At 48.2% G+C, this 20506-nt stretch overlaps 1 protein-coding gene and 2 long non-coding RNA genes across 7 annotated transcripts in view; 1 reads left to right on the top strand and 2 right to left on the bottom strand.

Annotated features, from left to right (window-relative positions):
- The window catches only part of AUTS2 (activator of transcription and developmental regulator AUTS2), a 1112861-nt gene that overhangs the window by 925361 nt on the left and 166994 nt on the right, over positions 1-20506 (top strand). The window lies entirely within an intron of this gene.
- The window catches only part of LOC309646275, a 638120-nt gene that overhangs the window by 581811 nt on the left and 35803 nt on the right, over positions 1-20506 (bottom strand). The gene's annotated exons all lie outside the window — the stretch shown is intronic.
- Positions 2454-8426, bottom strand: LOC309646281. Its single transcript, XR_014255243.1, has 2 exons — positions 8297-8426; positions 2454-2784 (listed from the first exon to the last, which is right to left on the bottom strand). It is a non-coding gene; the product is annotated as an uncharacterized lncRNA (long non-coding RNA).

The raw sequence follows: 20506 nt of genomic DNA, 5'->3' as shown, positions 1-20506 counted from the left end.
AGCGGAGAGAAAATCTGATTAGCAATAAGCTCATTTCCGCAGAAACAGGGTAATTAAGATGCTGTGTGGAAAAGTGGTGGAGAGCCCTGACTGGTCAGCTTTTGGGGGTCTGCAGGGGGCAACCTGTCCTTGCCCTGATGTGGAAACAGCTGGACTGACTGACTCACAGAAAGGGTGCTTAAGGTCCCCCTAGGGCTCTATGGATTTCCATGGGGATGCTGGTATTTTACTGGCTCAGAGCACTCCCTACACAGGCCCATAACAGAGCAGCAAGTAGGAGGACGGTCAGGACGAAACCCTGCCTCCTCTTCCAGACTCTCCATTTCACTAATGAGGAAACTGGGGTTCTCACTGATGACTTGCTGCTAAAAAAAAAAAAAAAAAAAAAAAAGGCGCAAACTAATTCATTCAAAGAGGCCCAGCAGGTACTTGTGGCCAAAGGCTTCTAACCGGAAGTGCTAATCACGTATATTAAAGCAGCAACTCATCTGCCATCACTAAGATGACCATGTGTCTTGGTTTGCCTGGGACAGTCCTAATTTATGCATGGTGGTGTTTTAACAGCACCCTCTTTCATGCGTAAAAGCATCCTAGTTTGAGTGCTACATGATATGGTCATCCTCACAATCACCCACAACCCAGCCAGTTTGTTCAAGGCGAGTCACAAACCCACTGGGCCCAGTAAATCAGAATCTCTTGTTTACGAGTTGTAGGATATGTACTGAACAAAACCAATGAAATAAAGTTTAAAAACATGCAGAGAAACACCACATGTTGCATTTATATACATATATAGCAAAAGTATAAATACCATACTATGCATAATAAATATCAAATGAATGATAGCATCTCCCTGTGAGGAGGTATTTGAAATATATATTTCTTAAGCTGGATGGTGGCTCTATAGGTTTTCCTTACATCCATTCTTATATTACCCTCTACTTTTCCATAGGCAGAAATATTTTATAATTTAAAAATAAGTTTTAAAAGCTTTCAAGATAATTAGGATTAGACCAGAGGAAATAATTGCATTCAAGCATGGGGGCATGTGAGTGAGGGGGGGATTATACTTGGGGTCAGGCATCTCAAGAGTTGCTGTTGGCCCCTAGAGATGACCTTACTGTGAACCTGACTAAGCTCTGCATTCTACCTCAAGGACAGCGCTGACAGACAGGGTCTCCAGGAAGAGGCAGTGTGACCGGCACAGGCTGCCTGCCCAGTACCTGGCATCGATGTTCCTAGTACTCAGACTAAGGGTTTCATCCCAGAATCTAGCAGGAGAAAGCTGGCTGTTTGCATTCCGGGCGGATTTGCCTCCATCGACTCTGCTGTTTGATCACATCTAGTTCACAGGTTGATATTTACTGTTGTGTCCTTGAGGCCAGCTCTTGCCCATAGATTTTTCATAATTCCTCTATTTCCTTCTCACTCCAGCCATCACAATGTCAGGTCCTTTCTCCCCACCACCTACAGCAAAGAGGAAGGAGCACAGAGAGAAAGGCGGGGTCTCAGGGAAAGCCTTCGGGTGAGGGGCCGGGGGCCGCAGGCAACTCCCTAGCATTCCTTGGAGGACGCTGTGCTGATCCACAGAATCATGGTGAGATCTGGAATACGTGAATCTGGAGGAAGTTTTATTTCTGCCCAGGAGACTGTACTTTTAGGCTTGTAGCTTCCCTGCAAATACCATAACTGCATCTAATTCTGAGCTCGGAACCGTCTGGCTTCCAGAGACTGTGGTTCTAGGCAAAGAAAGGACCCACAAACCCTTCCCCCCGTCAATTTTGCATCTTTCCAGTTGATGTGCATTTTCAAGCATATTTCTGGAATCTCTGTCTGAGTAGATACGGGTATCATTCCAGTCATGCTGACTGGCTTATGAAAGCAGCCAGGGGTGGGCAGGATGGCCCCAGAAGGAGAAGGGAGCGTTCCACATGGGAAAGGATTTTCCAAGAGGAATTGAGACAAAAGATAGAGTCCTGGGAACACGGAGTTTGGCCTGAGTGCACATCTTACTCTATCCATCATGATGTGCTTAGCACTCTTTCACACGGGCAGGTGGTCCTTGGCAAGAAGGTGACTATTTGATTGGGATATTTTACTGTTAGGCACCTGGTACAGTGACCTGCAATTCAGCATGTGATTGACCTGAGCCTCCTGACAGAGGCAGCAGGAGGTAACCTTTACTGAGCACATACTGTGTACCAGGCACTTTGGTAAAGCACTTTATGTGACTTTTTGCTCGTATTTCTCTCAATCTCAATCTCATTGAAGTAGGTATTTGGATGAGCCAATATGAAATTGCCATTTTTCATTTTCAAAAAAGGAATTGTCATTTTTGTATGTGAAAACAGTCAAGTATCGGCAATTTTATGTGGTGCAATCTAATAATCTTATTGTAAGATAAAATTTAATCTTATTACAGTAAGATTATATTCAAAAAAAGTCAAATACCAGCAACTTTATATGTTTTAATCTAATAATCTTCTGTATTTGTTTTCCAAATGGAGGAACTCAGGCATGGAAATGCGCTCTAAGTCAGCCCAGCTAGCAGGCAGCGGAGCTGGAATTTGAATTGCAGGTCACTGTACCAGGTAGTGCATCTCCAGACCGTCGCGCCGAACGGCTGCACCAGGCTGTCTCCTCCTTGGGTGGGAGACAAAGGCGTGTTTCTGTGGCCTAGGTGTTCACGTTGGTTCTTCCACACCTCGGCCAGCTCTGAGATCAAAGATGGCCGGCCAAATGAATCCAGTGTTTCCTGGAGTCTTGGGTCACGCCCGTGATGCTCTGTTTAAAAAGAATGATATGTAGTGAGCACACCAGAAATCCAGAAGATGGAAAATCTTTCTTTAGGATCTCTGCTCCTCTCTCCAGCGAAGAAAGAAATCAGTGTGGTGCCAGCAGAGGTGTTCTCAGCAGGACCTGGCCCATTAAATGAAAGACTTCCATGCTGAGCCAATCAAGAGAGACCTGGACAGAAATCAGACTCTTTCCTGCCCTGGAAGCCCGTGCCTGGAGTCTGTAATTCATCTGTTAAATCAAGTGTGCAGCCGGTGGTTTAGCACAGAGGGGGACTGCAGGGAAGGGAAGAGAGAGGGCCAGGAGCTGCAGCCCTTGCATTTCCAGCATCAGAGTCAAGTTAGGCGAAGGAAACAGGGCTGTGATAGCTTCTTGGACCTTATGTTTCTGGCAAAGAGAAACCTGCAGGAAAGATTTTTGAAAACTGATAAGCTGGTGGAAGACATTAGAATAATGGCGGAGAGGCAGGGACCCCAGGGGCTGAATAAAACAGTTCTGCTATTGCCTTTCAACAAGACTGAATAAAGTTTAGGATTTTTTTTAATCGGACTTGTAGCCATTTTTAAACTTTCATTTTTCATAATGTCACAGATAATCTTTTTATCTATTATCCACTGGCTCTTTTCTGAGAGGCATTTGCATCAAATAGTCCTGGGCAGATCATGACTGTCTCTAGTGGGGAAACCGGCTTGAAATGAAAGGTTATTCACTCCCTCTGCTTTCACTGGCTTTGTTCTTGATTCTCGCACATTTTTTTTACATCTGAATTCGGGTATTTCTGGAGTTTTTCTTTAGAAACCCTTCCATTCTGAGATCTAAGCATATTCAGACTCCAATCTGTATGTCAGGGGTTACAAAGCTTATGTTCACTGAAAGTGAAGCATCTACTTTGAAACGTTTGTCAGATACCCCACGTCCTCCAAAATCCCCTTAGAGCATTTCCTGCCGAGGCAGCAATCATAAAAAGGCGGGCATTCACGCAGTGGGGGGCCCTTTTCCCGGGTGCTGGCCCCCCCAGTGGCGGTGGAGCTGTGGCCTTTGCAGCGTGCACTGCTGGACGTGAGCCGGGCAGCCCGCAGCAAGGAGAGTGGGTCTGGGGGCTGTATTTCCTTCCACCCGTCCTCCCATGTGGGGACTAATAGACCAGGCTCGTCCAGCAGGCAGAAGTGGGGCTGTGTGGATAGGACGCGGTGGGGAACCAAGGTGTCGCCTGGGCTCACGGGGAGAGGAAGCAAAAGCCAGCCCCTTGTATGCGAAACCCCATTGAGAAAAGTGCCCTAAAAGTCATGGGGATATGACCGATGGTTTCTGTTCAGCTTCTTTTCCTTAGCTCATCCTCCCAAGCTGTCGGGGACTTGGGGGGGAGGGAGGACCAGATTTGTTCTCAGGCCTACGTGACAAAGCCTGTCATGAAAGCATCCTCCTCTTCCCCTCCAGCTGCCTCCTCCGCCGTTCCCCAACACAGAGCCTAGAAACGTTTCCTTCCCTCCCAGCGATCACTGGGAGCAGCCTGCAGAGGCAAGGCCTGAGGGGCCACTGCCATTTACGTGTTCAGACTGTGCACTGAACTTGCCCCCAGACAGCTGCTCCCCCAGACAGCTGCTCTCAGGTCAACAGTGACCTCACAGAAGAGCGGCCGGGGGCGTGTTCTTCCATTTGTGTACCTAAAGAGCCCCTACAACAAGGGAACGTTGGGCCCAAAGAAGTACTGACAAGACAAGCCGCTCTGGCTCAAGGGCACTGCTTTGGGGCGCTGGCCACACGGCCCCTCCCAAGGCCTGCGGGAAGCAATGCCGCTCTCATTCATTACACGGGATGTGAAGGCCAGGGGGGCCCAAGTGATGGCCGAGTTCGCCGGGCTGGTGGCCGAGTGGGCCTCAGAATGCAGATCTCTCTGGGTCTGAATTCCTTGCTCCTACCATCTGCCGCCTCCCTAAGTTGTCAGGACTTCTTCAGGGCACGTGGATCCTTTATCTTAGGGACTCTTTAGATCCAACACAGTGATGGCGGCTGCTGCGAGGACTTGTTCTGAAGAGAGAGGCAGCGTTACTGGGGTAAAGTAGCAAGGTAATTTCCTTGTCCCTGAGCTCCCCAGACCTTTGAGCCAGTCATCAGACTTTTATACTTTTATGACTGAAAGGAAATTTCTGTGAAGTCATAAATATACTAGAAGCCCTTGTAACTGAGTACATGAAAGTATTCTCTCCTTGGGTGTGGGAATGTCTCAGCAATGTGGCAGGAATGTAGAAATCAGTTCTGAGTTGGCAACCAAACATAACAGATTTCCCAGTTGTAACAAGCACACATGTAGCTGTGGCTGTAAAGCTCCCCCTTTAAGCAAAATGTAGCTTTGTAAGGTGTAGTTTTCCTCCTTTACTGTAGCTTTTCTGTGAGAGCTCTGAGTTTAGTTTCATTGTATAGATATTTATAACACTTTGAATAAGTAGAGTGCCTGCTCAATTGTGTCTCTGTAACTTACTCCAGAGTTAAAGGGAATTGTAGTTAATGTTTCAGCATCCAGATTTACAGATGCACCCGGACTGGCAACGTGGGTGGGGTGGGCGGTGCACCAGCGCTGAACTAAGACTCGGGAGCTGTTGGTTCTAGCCCCAGCCTGCCCCTCACTGCGACTTGAACAGGTATCTCTGCTTCTGTAAGCCTCAGAAAGAGAGTGAGACTACCTGCCCTGCCCCCCACTCCACCTTGGTGGATTGGTAAGAGTTCCAGGGCAAATTAGAAAGATTGGATGCTGCTGGAAGTGGCCTTGGGCCAGAGCTCACCAGGTGTGCATGACAGACCCAATTTGCTCGTGTCCACTTAGGAGCTTCTGATTCACAGGACATACTGTTACCCATTCCTGGGGGGAAAATACCGTTGAGATCTACACCAGTCCACTCTTTGACAGGAAGCCTTGGCTCCTGGCAACAGAGTTACACACCGTCTCCTTTGGATGCCCTGTGCTGCGTTCATGCTCCCCTGCCTGCCACACGCTTCATAGTGCACACCCTTCTCTCACCCGGACCTGGCTGCCGAGCGGATAATCCGCCAGCCCTCAGCTTGCCTGCTGCTGCAGTTGGCATGGCTCTCAAAACTCTGCAACCACCAAGCCTGCAGAAGCAAACCTCTAGGCCTCCCGGGAGGTTCAGGGATCACCTTGTGGCTGAGCCCTTAACAGAAACTACAGTCTGTAAAAAGAATAACAGTTAAAACTTATGTGGGTTTCAAATGTACCATATGCTCACTGATAACATTTAGAAAATCCAACACACGGTAAGAAAAAATATTCACATATGCCATCGATACATTTTACATAGTTGTGTTGTTTGTTCAGCTTTTTTCTCTTAACATTTCATCACGGGCGGTAGCAGTTAAGTTTAGGGGCTTGGATTCTGGAGCCAAACCGCTTGGGTTTGAATCCAGCTCTGCCACTTGGACAGCTCTGTGACCTTAGACAGGTTTTCTGATATGTTTATAATTCCATTTTCTCATCTGTAAATTAGGGGTAACAGTACCTACTTCAGAGGGTTGTTTTGAGGCATTAACACAAATAAAGGACTGAGAATTATGCCTCCTGCCATGCAGTAAGCACTCAATAATCTAAGTTGGTAATATTCCTTTTTAAAAATAACATGATTTATTAAATAGGAATACAGTACTTTAAAAATTCCATGCTCTGCTCCCTCCTCAGTCACTTAGCGTCTGAGGACTAAGCCTAGAGCCTCATCCGCCTCTGTTCCCCTCCCCTCCATCCTGGTCCACCTGAGGAGCGCAGGCACTACCCAGAACTGCATCCTCACCATGTTTAAGGCCGAGCGGCCTGCCTTACCATTTGCATCAACGCCAGACCCAGTCTGGTGATCATGGAATCGGAGACTCAACGTCCAGTACCATTTGCCAGCACATCCCTTTATTAGTGGAGATTACTTGGGGGCAGGTCAACAAGCCGTATATGTCTTCAGCAATGCTTTGTTTTTCTCCCCCAAACACAAAGTGCTATTTAGTCCTCACGTCGCCTAGGAAAGCAGGGGAGGGACTGTTTTTCCCATTGAGCAGAGAGGAAAGCTCAGTCCCCCGGGTGGGATTAGACTGCAGGTCCATTGCCGCCAAGGTGAGTACCCCATCCCGAGGACTTGCTCCCCTCAAGCTGTCGCGACCTCGCCACAGTAATGACTGGCTGCTTTAAAGCCTCCCCACCCGAGTCTGTGGAGGAGCAGCAGCGCCTGGGCCCGGCAGCAGAAGGCCTGCCTCGGTCTGAAGGTGGCAGGCCAGGTGCAGCGCCACCGAACACGGCAGCCCAGGCAGCCGTCGATGCTGTGCCCTCTCGTGTCACACTGAAAGGGGGAGGATGGGGTCAGACTCGTGATCCTTAGAGTCAGAACAGAAAAAGAAGCCCAGGCCCCAGTTCTACTCCCCTCCTTTCAGAATCCTCCCTCGAGGGGCTCTGACTGTGGCTGAGGGGAGAGGAGGCACTTCTTCACGCAGTGCTGACCGCTCCACCTTGACGGTGGCCTCTGCTCTGTCCTCACTCACGTGACCACGGGAAGCAGCTTTCTAGAGCAGTAGCTCTCGAACTTGAGTGTGCACCAGAATCTCCTGGAGAGCCTGTAGAAACACAGACTGCTGGGGGGTCCCACCCCTGGGGTTTCTGACTCAGCAGACCTGGGGTTGGGCCCCAGGATTTACATGTCTGACAAGTTCCTGGATGATGCTGGTTCAGTGACCACGCTTTGATAACCTGTCCTTCGACAGCCCTGGTTAGCAGGCCTTGATCCCTGCTCAGGAACATGACAGGATGGCTCAGATGCTGAGCTTTTTAAATTCAAGGTCCAAACATGAGACAAACAGGCAAGAGCCCTTCCTGACTCTGTGCATTCAAGGACCACAGAGAGAGAAACAGTAGCTCTCTGGTCTTGGGACAGCAAAGCTCTCTGCAGCTGCTGCTTCTGTGGATGGGGGTGGTGAGTGCGCTGACTTTGATGAAGACGAACATGTCCAGAACCACCCAAATAGGGCAGATAAGAATTATTGCTAGCTGCTTTGTGGGCAGAGGTGCAAAGCTGGCATTGAAGCAGCCCCTCTTAGGGGCCAGTGCTATTTGCAGGAGTGTCAACTTTGGCCACTTGTTTCTGGCCGACCCCTCCAGGAATTCTCCCTCTTCAGCTCACCTCCTTGGTTAAGGAGCATTGAAGTGCTGTGGCAGAAACTCGGGAATTAGAAGCTTGTGTGCCTGCTTCGTCACTTACTAGCTCAGGGGCAAGAAGGTTTCGGAACCATTCCAGGTCTCAGTCCCTTAATATGTAAGATGGAGATAATCTCTGTCAACCTCTCAGGTTGTGGGGTGGACCCAACTGCATCGCTCAGTGTTGTGCTGTGCGTTCCTGGGACGGTCCCTGAGGTTAGGGCTCCCGGCAAGGAAGGCAGCTCCAAGGGCGGCCCGGTGCTCTTTGGAAATACTGGACGGGGAGACCTGAGGCCCGGCCTGGCTTTTCCACCCACTCACCTTCACAAGCCACTCCATCCTTTCAGTTTCAGTGTCCTCCTCTGTACCATGAAGTTGGAGTAAATTCAGAACCTCTTCTGGCTGTAAATGGTTTGAGCCCACTGTCAACTGGAAGACTCAAGTAGAGGCTGCAATGTCTAAACACCCAACCGGCAAGGAGCCTTTCTTCCAAACCACCCAGCTGGGTTGGTGGGGCAGTTCTGCGGTTCCGGGCACTGACGACCAACCTGTCCCGCCGCGCCGAGCCTCAGGTTGCTTCAGGGCGGCCCTGACACCGGCGCCCTGCCCCGCTCGTGCCTCCTTGCCTGGCCGGGATGCGGAGTCGGCAGAAAGTGCACGCGCTCTGCGTGGCGGCTGCCAGCCCCGCGCCGGCGCGCCCGGCTCGCCCGGCTCGCCGCAGCCAATCGGCGCGCGCACCGCGGGTGACCTCCCCCGGGCCCGGAATAAATCGTCAAGTTGCCCCGCCGCGGGTTTCAGTCTTCTGGGTTAATTAGCGGAGCCGGTCATGAGCAGCGCGGAGAGTCGGGCCGTTTTGCGGGCCGGGGAGGGGCGCGGCAGGGCGGCGCGCTTCTCGGGGGCCGAGGCCTCCCCGCGCCACGGGTAGACGGCTGGCGCGGCCGCCGCCCGGAGCCGCTGTCGGGCCCGCTTCCCGGGGCGCGGCGACCTCGGCCGCTCGGTGCCCGCACCCCGGAGAGGAGGGTTAGGCTGGCCCGGCGGGGACGCCGCGCGGCCGCCATCCTCTCCCCTCGGACCGTCGATTCGGCTCTCCCGCGGCCGAGATGCAGCAGATGCTGAACGTGCCGCCTGCCTGTAGACCTCAGATGCGCCTTTCCCGGAGATTCTGAACTTCTGGAAATCCCGAGACCGCGTCGTGGGTTTTGTTTTTGTCTTCGGCTCGACTTTGGCTTTGATATCCTCTGGCTACCTGGATACGTCTTTCCTTTGTGGGTAAGTCTCCCGTGGACCGCAGCACCAGTAACCAACCCCAGGGAGCATCCGCTTTTAAAATCCCCAGCCTGGAGGCGCCTCGGGCTGGAGAAGAGGACCCCACTCCTGACCACGTAAGGGCTCTCTGATTCCACCTTTCCTCTGATGGGGAGAAATACCATTTCATGGCAGAATTTTCTTTAAGCACATTGTCTGATAGGATTGGCAATCACTAACCAGGAAAATGAGTAGCAATTAGGAGTTCAGTAATAAATGGAAGTCTGTTGTCCTAATTGAGTGGAATTACTGACGGGTAATGGCAACACTGAATTCTTCAGTTTAATTAAGAGTTTATATAATTACAGTGCACTTTTTATTTCTTGGGGGAGCCATGGGGTAGGAATTAAATAACCAGTGTGATGGGTAAGAAACCCATTTAATGGATAAGTAACCGGTGCATTGAAATAAACGTGGGTGCCTTGCTCAAGTAATGGGAACTTAAATGAAGTCCTAATAAAGGCATGTGCCAGCTTGGACCAAGCAGGACTTTCTTTCAGCTGCTAATTCCTGTCTGATATAAATCCGTGTGGCTTAGAAATTATTAGCTCATCTCTGACACTGGCATCGGCTGTTCCAAAGACAGCAAAGCTCAGCGCTACCCCGCAGTGGGATTAGCCCCCATCCGTGCTTTCTGGAACTGTGTTTTCCACATTCCCCAAGAATGAAATGAGAGGGTCATTTGAGGGTATTCTGCTGTCTGGGGTTTCTGTATCAAAAATCTCGTGATTGCACTGTTCAGCCGTAATTGTTGATAGCTGAAGGGGCTGGCAAGCCCCACTGAAGTCACGCAGCCTCAAAGCAGAGCGAGTGTGTAGGTGTGGAATTTGTTTGAACACTAATCTGTAATTATAAAGATGTGATTTTCCTCTTTGGTGGTGTATTGTTTCCTTTATTATTATGTTCTCATGAAATTGTTCCCCTCGTGGGAAGCAGTGAAACTGGAGAGAAATCCCTTCTCAGAGGATAATTTTCTTGTTGGTTTTTTGTTTGTTTGTTTTGTTTTTTTTTTTGTTTTTGGTGTAGGTTTCTCGGAATCCTTTTAACCCTGCATTGGGATGAATGTGTTTATTTCTGTAAGAAGCTCCAGCAGATTTGGAAATCACTAGGTTTCGAGTGTACTGGGAAATAATCAGCACGTCAAATAATAATATTTATTTATACCTTGGCTGCTGCTTCTTGCTTGCATAAGGTCTAGATTTTTCAACAGGATGAGCAGGGACTACCTTCTCCAGAGAGCTCCCATATCACGAGTGGGCTCAGGGAGCGCCATGAAACGTGTATTTCACTCCAGAAGAGACAGCAAATGGCAGGGATGGAGCAGTGCATCTTTAATGCTGCATGGGTTTTAAAGTTTGCAAGGCCTTTGGGAACTTATCCATAATTCCCTGCTGTTAACGAGAGAAAGCGGGTTTGGAAGGATATTTGCTGTGTGTGCGTCTCCCGGCCTCAGGCCTTCCAGGTGCGTTGTAGGTGCCTGGGGACAGAGTGGGGAAGTGACATGAGGCTGTACTGGTGTTACTGTCCAGAATCTTAAGGACTTATCTCCTCTGGTTTTTCCTCTGTCCCCCAGCCCTGTTTTGTCATTACTGCCATGAAAGTCTAACAAAACTGTCAAAAATACCTGCACCTGTTCTACCAGAACCATGGCCTCTTCATGCAGGCTTATTTTATTGGCTTGCTGCTCCTTTCTTATGTTCTCCTCCAAGACACAGCACACTCCTGTACAACAGACAGATTCTTGAACACTCAACACGGATGGAAATTTGAGACTTGTAACATTCAAGGATGACATATTGCCATGTTTCCTAACTTTTCATAAGGGGTCATTACTAAAGATCACAACTTCCTAATGTCCCTTTTTTTCCTAAGCTCTCACAGTTCCTTCACACACCTGCCTGTTAACTGTTAAAAAAGCTCCATGATGTAAGAAAGAGAGTCAAGGATGGCCATTCTCTCCGAAATGCTGCCCTGGCTTAGCCAACCCCGGCATTCTCGTTCTGACTAGTGGGTGTTGGGTGCGATGAAAGTTTCCTTCCATGATAACATCTTTAAGATTTGGTTCCAGATTCCCTTTCTTCTTTCTATAATCTGTCACCTCTGTATTTATCTAAAATCAGCCTGAACTGATAGAAAAACTGAGAGATAGGTTATGGAGCTCCCGGCAAGTCAGGAGCAGATTCCAAACTCTTAATGAAATGATCCAACTTAGAAACAGGACACAAACTGGCCTGTAGGCTCTTAGAATACATTGTTAGTCTGAGGGCAGAAGCACTGGGAAAGATGGCAGTCACGAGCCCTGTTTCCGCATTTTTTTCATCCTCCTTCCCACTCAGTCTTGGGTTCCCTGGATAGGCCATGCCGTGGGTATCAGTCACCGCTTGTCTGCTGGTGGCACAATGCAGATTACTAACTTCTGCCCAAGCGATGCCTCGCAGCCATAGTATAACAATAGGGCATAGAAGAAAGTAACGCTCCTGTTGGTCTGGGCCCCAGTCCAAGGGGATTAGCTACTGGAAGTACCTGAAAGGCATTGTTGAAACGCACTCACGTGTAACGCAGTTCCTTGGCCTGGATCTCAAGGGCAGGGTAACGTCGATGTCTTTTTGTTACCTCTAAAGTGACATGTGCTTTTCCAGGTAACACCCGACCTGCTGGCTCATAGTCTTCCCGTTGTGGCATCAGAAGAGGGCTCCGAGGTCACGTAGGCCCTGGCATTGGCATCTCCTAGGGAGCTTGTCAGAAATGCTGAGCCTCACATCTGCCCCCTGATTTTTCAGATCAGAATCTGCATGTTAACAAGATCCCCAGGTGATCTGTACGCGTTTTGACAGGTTGCCTTCTCCCGTGACGCAGACTGGCGTTTAACAGGCAGGATATTTACGCAGGAGTGCCCTAAGGATTAGGACCGGTGGGAGGGACGCGGCGGGGCGGGAATGGTGGGTGGAGGGAGAGGTCGAGCTGTGGTTTAGGCCCAGGGTCAGGCTTCCCTGACCACGTGGGAGGCTCCGGAGCGGGATCGGCCTTCAGAGTTGTCCCAGGTTGGGCAGTGGTGGCCCGGCCTCTATACGCCCCACTGGCAGCACTCCTAGCAGCTGGGCAGCAAGTCCTTCATCGGCCAGTGCCCACCACGCACCTGGAGTTGGGAGAAGCACTGCTCTAGGCTGGGGCTTCTCAGACCACCAGGACCTTCAGCACGGGGGGCGGGTTAGAGGTGCGGATCCTGGAACCCCACCCCGGGCCTGTGGGAGCAGAAGCCGTGGCGGTGGCGCCCAGCACCCTGCGTTTAAGCCAGTTCTCCAGGCAGAGCTGCACGCTCAAGTTTGAGAGCCACCCTTCTAAGGCAGCCTGTTTTGTTTTGTTTTTTAATAACAGCTCTGGTGAGAGAAGATTCACATTCTATCTCAGTAATAAAATTCCCCCATTTCAAAGTGTACAGGTCAGTAATTTCTGGTGTATTCAGAAGGTTGTATGACCATCACCTCTAATTCCAGAACAGTCTCATAACCCCAAAATGAAACCCCCTACCCATTAGCACTGGCTCTCCACACCCCTCTCCCAAGTCTGGTAGCCACTAATCTATTTTCTGGCTCTGTGGAAGTGCCTGTTCTGGACATTTCATAGAAGTGGAACCATACAATATGTGACCTTTCGTGTCTGTTTTCTTTCACTTAGCATAACGTCTTCGAGGTCCATTCATGTTGTAGCATGAATCAGTACTTCGTCTTCTTAAATAGATAAATGACGTTGCATTGTATGGATATACCACATTTTGTTTATCAGTTGACAAACATTTGTACTATCTCCATTTTTTTTGGCTCTTATGAGTAATGCTACTATGAACATTCAGGTACAAGTTTTTGTGTGGACATATTTTTCAATTCTCTTTAGTATCAGCAAATACCTAGGAGTAGAATTGCTGGGTTGTTATGGTAAATCTATGTTTAACTTTTTGAGGAACTTCCTGTCTGTTTTCCAGAGTGGCTTTACCACTCTGCATTCATCAGAGTCCCAATTTCTCCATAACCTCTCCAACATTTGTTATTGTCTGTCTTTTTATTATGGCCTTCCTAGTGGGTGTGAAGTGGTATCTCACGGTGGTTTTAATTTGCATTTCCTAATGACTAATGATGTTGAGCATCTTTTCATGTGCATGTTGGCTCTGTTTATATCTGCTTTGGAGATATCTCTATCCAGATCCTTTGTAGGAGAGACTTTTAGTCCTTGAGGAATCCCTCAGGATGTCTGCTGTGCATCTAGACCTGGGCAGTTGCTTTAGGATTTATAAAAGGAAGCCTAGGATGTGCGCTTTAACCAGGGGAAAGTTCCCAGTAGACGTGGGACAGTGAAAGAAGAGGACAAGAGAGCCCACTGTCAAGGGCCCACCTAGAGAGATTCACATTGTGTTACTATTCATGTTACAGAAGGACGGGACGTTGCATGGGTGGCTGGGATAGAGTGAGTTAGGGTTGTGGAAAGGTTCTGTGGAGGTCAGAGGCTGCTTGGAAGACAGGAAGTGTTGAGAGGACAAGGAAAGCAGAGAGGAGAAAGGAAGTCCTCAGTGGGCCTTCCCCGCACACTCTTGTTTTATGGGTTACCCATCCCTGTAAGAGGGGAACTCAGAAGCCCGGGATTCCTGGGAATTCCCTGGCAGTCCAATGGTTAGGACTCCATGCTTCCACTGCAGAGGACATAGGTTCGATCCCTGATTGGGGAACTAAGGTCCCACCTGCTGCGATTTGGCCTAAATAAATAAATAAATAAATAAATAAAAAGTAAACAGCTTGTCACCTCTTTCAAAAAAAAAAAAAAAAAAAAGGAAGAAGCCCGGGATTTCTTTCAAAAGTGTGCTCCCTCCTGGCCCTAGAAAGATGAAGTGATTCTTCTGTTTCCTCATCTGGAAAAAGAGCACTTGCCTCCACTGTTTATCAGTGGTTGTAAAGGTGTTTATGATACTCTGTGAGTGCGTGGAGAGTGTGATTCACTCTAGGTCACAGGTAGTTAAAAAGTTTGCAGGTGTCCCTGAATAGCCTCTGATTCCCCATTAGCAGATCCCGTGGTGGCAGTGCCAGGTGGCTCCCAACCCCCCAGGGCAGGTGCCTCTCTCAGGGCACCTGAGACGACAAGGCGAGTCCTCAGGGCTTCCAGGCAGTTTCTCTTTACCCTTGCACCATCGCTTGAATGTGGAATATTGGAGCAAGATGATTTCAGAGCAGAGGTGCTTAAAGCAAAACCTTGGTCATGCAAGGGCCTCTGCACCTATGATGACAAGCCCAGCGGCATTACACTTGTGCCAGGCCATCTAACTTACAGAGTGCCTGCTAAGACTTGCAGGGGAGGAAATTAAAGCTCTAAGTCATGACTTGGTTAGTGTCACAGATTAGATGATGGCATGACCAGGACTTGACCCCTGGTCCATCGGACGCCTAGCCCAATGTTCTTATCTGAGAGTTTTACTTTACAGCTTGCTAAGGATTAACGATGGGATGTTTGGTTCTTGTTCTACAAGTGGATCCTCTCCCAGGAGGATCAGGGTGTCACGACACCACGCATTCGTGTTTGTTTGGTGTTGGCACTGTGTGTGTGTAGTAATATGTTACAAACACTCTTGAGGTCACCCTTGGTCTCATGGAAGAAGGTGTTTCAAAAGTATGCAGAGAGGTTAGAGCATTAGGATATTTCCTGAATGCACTTCAGTTCTCAGTTTTTCCCAGGAGCCCTTCGGTGGCTGGGTAGTAATTAGAGTCACTGCTTCTTGAACTCAGTCAACACAGAACCCTGGCACTGGGAGTTCCGTGTGGGTCAGGATGTTTGTGTACTGGGTAGGCCACACGTGGCATCACAACTTTCTGTCATTTGTCCCCAGCTGAGCCCTCTCAAATGCGCCTTGTTTTATATTTTTTTTGAATTTTATTTTTTTTAATACAGCAGGTTCTTATTTGTTATCTATTTTATACATATTCGTGTATATATGTCAATCCCAATCTCCCAATTCATCCCCCGCCCCGCTTTCCCCCCTTGGTGTCCATACGTTTGTTCTCTACATCTGTGTCTCTATTTCTGCCTTGCAAACCGGTTCATCTGTACCATTTTTCTAGATCCCACATATATGCGTTAATATACGATATCAAATGTGCCTTGTTTTAGAAAAGGGTGTATCCACAAAAAGTCACATGACATGCAGGTTTGAGTCGTCTGTGCCCTAGTTTAAATTCACAAAGGATGTGTGCTCAGAAAAAGTGAATACTCTGATAAAGCAAAGACCTGTGTCATGAAACTGATTATTCTACCTCTAAGCATTCATGTCAATCAGAAATTTTATATACTTATTTCTTTAAAGCTAGTTATGTCTGTATAGAATATTTCTACACACTTCTCTTTTTCTGTTTCTTTTGTTTTTGAAGAACAGAAAGTGTAAAAGCTCTTTGGGATCATAGACACGGATTAGAGTAGAAGGATGGGCAAAAGTGGCATTTCACCCCATTTTCCCATTTTCTTTCCTTTTTTTTAATGCCAGGCAGGCAGGAGAGATGAGATCTGCAAATTCCTTAATATAAAACTGTAAGAGTTTTGCAGTGAAAATGTCTTCACCTGTATTCTTCCCAGTGTCTATGTGCCACACACCCAGTCACCTTTGGTTGATTATCCTGATTGATTAAGCTCTGGACAGAGCCACACCTTTGAAGAGGCTGGTCAGCCAATTCACACACCAGGGGAAAGGCTTCAGTCTAGAAAATGTCCCCAGTGAAGGCTCGTGCAGCATCTCTGGGGTTGGGTGCTTGGCCCCTGTGACGTGCCCTCCTGCACCCTCTTCCCCAGTCTTAGAAATGCCAAGTCACTGGTTTGGGGGCAGGTGCTTCAGAGAACAAAACCACTGTCATTGTGAAAAATTATTCAGTAATCTCTACCAGTGCCTTCCAGATAACACACAGATAAGGCCCTGGTCCTCTAGGAAGAACCTTCAAATGTGAGTTCGCCTGCCAATAAAAGAAAAAGAAAGGAGCAAGAGATAAAACATTTTATTGTTAGGGAGATGATTTTGCCAATAGTTAAATGGCTGCTTTCTTCTCTTAATGAAGAAATATGCACTTAATGGTCCCCAGCCCTCCCCCGGTGCCTCTGAAGCAGAGATAGTAATATTTAATATTTATCGAGGACTGGTAGGCAGGTGCTTTAGCACAGAAACCCTGCGGGACAGGCCTACATGATGACATGAAAGCTTAGCAAGGTTATTTAGTCCAGGTTTGAACCTGGGCCTCCTGGCACAGTGGTTTCAAATGTACCTGCCAGGCGATAGGAAGTTACTGTTAGATGGTGAAGGTGTGTTTCCTAGAACTCACCAAAACCCTTACAAACCAATAAGTATGTAATTATTGGTTGAACCTCTTGGGGTCATTTTAGATGGTGTGTCCCCCACAGAATGACATTTGTCACTTACCTTCTTATACTTGTACAGAATCAAATATATTGTGAATATCTCTCTGTCCAGTTTCATGCTATGCCCCAGGCCGGAGACAGGCTGGGGTTGGACCAGAGCAACGTGCGGGTGCCACCAGGTGTGGACTCGTGACTGGGACGCTGACGGAGCTCCTGCTTTGTGTACCTGTAAGCTTTTTTTGGTGATGTTTTGGGGCAGTTCTATCAAGCGGGCAGATGGTCCAGATGATGTCTTGTAAGGGCCCCTCCTGCTCTATGAGTCTTCATTTTCAAAGCATGTGAGGAATTCAGCAGAACACTTTCCATTTTTCACTAAGGCTCAACTTACAGACGGTGACATATCCATTTTGAAACACCACAAAACAGCATTTGCCTTTGCACTGTGTTCAATCTTACGTCCCTTGGACATACTGGGAAGTCGTTGCCTGTTCTTGGCGTTCGACAGTGGCTCACCACCTACTGCTAAATGAGATGACTTGAAATAATGACCTGAGAACTGGGATAGTGTGGAATTGATGTTCACAGGCCGAGTAAGCCAACAGGTACCAGAATAGACGTCTTACACGGAAAAGATGTCTGACAACACGACCCTTGTAATCAAGTCGTATTCACTTCCCGATGCTCCTGGCACCAGGCGCTAGGAAGAGCAGCTCATTCTTGTTTCTTTTTCCTTCTTTCTCTCTCTTTCCTCCCTCCCTCCCTCCCTCCCTTCTTCCTTCCTCCTTTCATTTTTCTTTTCTCTCATAAAGAGATTCTCTGAAATTTACCTCATATACCATATCTGGAACATTTCTAGTAGATACTAGAAAATTAGAGTTTGTCTGAGGTCAGCTTTCTCATAAAAGCTTCTTGGGCGCTGGATAAGATTACCAGAAGAGGTCATTATACCACCTCCAGATCTTTAGAAGTGAGTCCCATCTAGATCTGACAGCTGTCAAGGTCGGGTTCTACTTGAAGCCGGTGGGATTAACTAGATTTAGGATTTAGGAGAGTCCCTGCCACTCCCGTCATCTCTGATTCTTAAAAGACAAATTATTCTTGTAGCCTGTGAGTAATCATGTTTGTGACATACTTGGTTCTTAGCTTTGAAGTTTCATTCATGCATTCAATCAGCAAACCTTTACTGAGCGCCTTCCACGTGCAGGCAACGTGTTAGGGCCCGGTGAAGAAAATAGACCCCGTCTCTGCCCTCACGAAGCTTCTGTTACTTAGTGCGAGGTACATAAGCTTTTTGGAATCTTCAGCTACCTTCATAATCTTTGTTGGGCAGTTTGTCATTGATGTATCCTCATATTGATACACGTATACTTGTCATTCTTGGTGAGGTGTAGGGGCCCATCTGTCGTTGGCCCCCTTTTTTTTTTAAATTAATTAATTTTATTTTATTTTTGGCTGCGTTGGGTCTTCGTTGCTGCACGCGGGCTTTCTCTTCGTTGTGGTATGCAGGCTTCTCATTGGGATGGCTTCCCTTGTTGGGTGCACGGGCTCTAGGCGCGCGGGCTTCAGTAGTTGTGGCTCGCGGGCTCTAGATCGCAGGCTCAGTAGTCGTGGTGCACAGGCTTAGTTGCTCCGCGGCATGTGGGATCTTCCCAGACCAGGGTTCGAACCCGTGTCCCCTGCATTGGCAGGCGGATTCTTAACCACTGCGCCACCAGAGAAGCCTTCTTAAAGCAAGGAAGTGCTGCCCTCAGCCCTCTGCTGGGAGGCAGAGGGAGTTCCTGGGATTAGAGTCCCTTAGGAGCTGCATGGCATTTGCCACCTGCCAGAAGACCAGGAGTGTAGTCATCGAATCTTCAATGCTGTCGGGCATGCTGTCTTTTAAAAATGTGTATTTCTCTGGGTTGGCATGTGTGATCAGTTGAGTCCTTTGGGCAAAATCCATTGACAGAAAGCCTGTGGAGGAAACAAACCTGGTGGAGTTGTCTGGTGTGGAAGATATGGAGCAGTGAGGTAGAACGCAGTGAGCTGCCAGGTGTTGGAAAAGCCAAGTCTAGACAAGACGCAGGACAGATCAAGGTAGACACGGTGTGGAAGGAAGAGTCTGGGGCACTGTGGGAGATGAAGCCCTGGAAGTGGTGAATGTTGGATGATTGTCACCCACGAGCACAGTCACCAGGCTTCCTTGGTGCTGTGCGGTCCCCAGGCCGTCTCCTCTGGGCCTCTACTGCAGTCTGGACGCAGCAGTGGCATACTACCCCACCAGAGAGATGGAGGTGAACTTGACACATGCTATCAAGCGTATGTGAAGATGTATACAATTGTTCTTTTACAAGATCTGTTAATTCCTTCACCAGATATTTATATTTGGGGTGGGGGGAGGAAATATCTAAAGGAGAGTTGCTTATGCATTCTAGAAATAAATTTGCAGGAGGCCTTCTGCTGTCTGTGTTCACTTAAAGTTAGCTGATAACTTCCAGGAAGAAACTCCACACGTGAAATGTTGGTGGTCAGTGTGTTATGCTAAGAAATGAAAAACCTTTTTTATACATTCTTTTTTAAAATAATTCTTTTCATTATGGTTTATCATAGGATATAGAATATAGTTCTCTGTGCTGTACAGTAGGACCTTGTTGTTTATCCATTCTCTATATAGAAAAACCCTTATTTTTATGAATAGTTACATAAGATGACTTTCCCTGAAGACTTGAGTAAGCACACTTGTGTCCCCAGCATAGCTTTCGAGGATGCCTAGCTCATCAAACCCTTGCCAACTCTGAGCTCTTTCTGTTTCGTTAGTTATTCTGTGACAATTTGACCGACAAAATCTAGTGTCCTGTTATTTTATCTGGGAGGTTTTGTTTTGTTTTGTTTTGTTTTTAATTATTTATTTATTTATTTATTTATTTATTTATTTATGGCTGTGTTGGGTCTTTGTTTCTGTGCGAGGGCTTTCTCCAGTTGCGGCAAGTGGGGGCCACTCTTCATCGCGGTGCGCAGGCCTCTCACTATCGCGGCCTCTCTTGTTGCGGAGCACAGGCTCCAGACGCGCAGGCTCAGCAATTGTGGCTCACGGGCCTAGTCGCTCCGCGGCATGTGGGATCCTCCCAGACCAGGGCTCGAACCCGTGTCCCCTGCATTGGCAGGCAGACTCTCAACCACTGCGCCACCAGGGAAGCCCCATCTGGGAGGTTTTAAAATGCTGCTTCCCGTGGTGTGGAAATGATTCTCTGAGTCTATGCTGTCTTTTCTAGAAGAACACACTTCATTTTCTAGTTCCTTTGTGGGATAACTCTTTGAGAGAGGACCCCTCCTTGTGAAAATTAAAGGTCATCAGGAAGCAGCCCCAGATGGGATACCCTGACGAAAGGAAGAAGTATCTTCGAGCATCCCTGCTGCACACCACAGGTTGTGTGCGGGCTTGGGGAACTCTGGTACGGGTCCCCGTGATAACTAGACAGCTCCCTGGTACATTGCTTAGTGGGAAAGTAAGTGTGGCAAACGACGCTAGTTGCCTTCTAATATGCATTCTCCCCTTCCTCCTCCTTAATAAAACTATTGATTTTTAATTGGACAAATAGGCCAACTAAGTAGAATAAAGACTACCCTTCATGGCCTCCCTTGCTGCAAGGTGCTGCCCTAGAACTAAGTTCTGGCTAATTAAGTTCTGGTACTAATGAATTAGTGAAGCGCTGCTTGTAGAGAGTGTCCTTGAAGGGCTAGGAGCACGCCCATCTGGAATGTGGACATAACGGTTGGGGCCGCAGCCATCGTCATGGGCCATGACGTGGTTTTGGGAATGGAAGGCAGTAAAGGCAGAAACATCAGTGTATGTAGGAAGACCCGATGCCC

Source organism: Balaenoptera physalus (assembly GCF_965194825.1).
Source record: "Balaenoptera physalus genome assembly, chromosome: 16".
NCBI classification, from domain to species: domain Eukaryota; kingdom Metazoa; phylum Chordata; class Mammalia; order Artiodactyla; family Balaenopteridae; genus Balaenoptera; species Balaenoptera physalus.
The sequence above is the reverse complement of the archived record's forward strand: the minus strand, read 5'-3'. Positions and strand labels throughout refer to the sequence as shown.